The 1,521-nt window shown below is 53.2% G+C and overlaps 1 non-coding gene across 1 annotated transcript; it reads right to left on the bottom strand.

Moving 5' to 3' along the window:
- Nucleotides 1-890: 890 nt before the first annotated feature.
- Nucleotides 891-1,055, bottom strand: LOC138496205 (U1 spliceosomal RNA). The gene has a single exon (XR_011277745.1). It is a non-coding gene; the product is annotated as a U1 spliceosomal RNA (small nuclear RNA).
- Between the last annotated feature and the right edge of the window lie 466 nt (nucleotides 1,056-1,521).

Below are 1,521 nucleotides of genomic sequence, written 5' to 3'. Positions count from 1 at the left end.
CAATGCCATTTGTGAATGTCATGTGACTGCCAGTGTTTAAGCATTAGGTCTGTTGTAACTTTTAGATCATGTGATCTCCATATGTGTAGCAGTGGAGAAAAGAGGTGTTCATTCTACAATACTCTGCCCATACGAGGCTCACTGTGTATTTATTTGCAACTGGATTTAATTCTACAGGGTTTTTACTTGTCGCACCATGGAGTACTGACCTTCCACACACCAGGTCGGGTGGAGAACAATCGTGTGGCAAGCACGGGATGGCTTTATCTCTTCTACACATATCCCAATTCAACATATGGAGGGTTCATGTGTCTGTTACATTACAACACTCCAGACAACGCCTCTACAGCCAACTTGCACAACATCACCACCTGTCCACTCCCTGCCCTGGCCCCTTTCGGGATACCAATGCCCCTATGCCCTCGACAAAGACACTGTGGGGTGCTTCCGAACTGCACACAGCAACAAAGGCTAGCTATCATCCGGGGTCAGACTGGGCCATGTAATTGTCTCAGGCACCAAAGAAAAAGTGTCCCGCACTTGCAAATGGCTTTTCATTCCTTTTGTGATACTGTTTGAGTAGTACCCAGGGGAGCTTTTTGATAAAGTGACATGCAAATTGTACATTTTAAAGAATATTTATTCAGCAACACTGGTCAAAACTACTAGTCGCAGCAGAGTAAATTAACTCATCAAACTGGCCCACATGGGCCAATAAGGGTCCCAGTGACTTTTTCTTTCTTTCACCAATGCATCAGGGCTGGACCCATGAGCTGCTCGGGGCTGGCCCTCTTGACTACAGCAAAAGAAACTCTGCTGCAAGACCAGGGGCTCTGTGTGTAAACCAGCTGACTCGCACACTAAACTTTTTCTTTCTTTTACCAATAAATCAGGGGATAGCGCGAACGCAGTCCCCCCACTACCAGAAATAATGCAGTCGAGTACCCTGCATTTGGGGACATCGCAGGGGTCAGCAAATCCGATGTGCAATGGATGAGCCTCACCCTGGGAGCTCTGCCTTTCTGATCACAGATGCTCCCCTGCCAGGTAAGTATGAGTTGCGAGCAAGAGGGCAGGGGTTGGGCGGCGGGGCCTGTTCTGGAAGCCCCGCTAAGCGAGGGTGAGAGAGAAGGCCGGCACTGACCCAGACCCAGCCCTCCCGGAAGCCCTGAGCGTCTGCAGAGCTGCCTGCCCCATGGGCAGGGGGAAGCTCCGGCAGGCAGAGCCCAGCAGAAGAGGCACATTGTAGCACAGTTCATTTCTCCCATCAGGCCCTGCTCGGCCCGTGATTTGCATAAATTCGGACCTGGCCGCCAGCCAGCAGGCCCAGTCGGATAGCGAGCAGGCCTGGTGCAGTGGGCCCACTGGTCCGTCGGCCCCAGGCAGGTCCATGGCCCTCCTGAGCCGACAGGTCACCCCGCTTGAATAGAGCGTCTCGGGTGGGGTGTCCCCCATCAGGACATGGCAACGCCGTGAAGGCAAGGCCCGATCGGTGCTCGGACGGGGCCGATGGCAGCCGGT

The sequence above is a fragment of the Ambystoma mexicanum genome, chromosome 10 (genome assembly GCF_040938575.1).
Source record: "Ambystoma mexicanum isolate Mex_15411 chromosome 10, UKY_AmexF1_1, whole genome shotgun sequence".
NCBI lineage: Eukaryota > Metazoa > Chordata > Amphibia > Caudata > Ambystomatidae > Ambystoma > Ambystoma mexicanum.
Note: the sequence above shows the minus strand (reverse complement) of the source record. Positions and strands in the feature narration are given on the sequence as shown.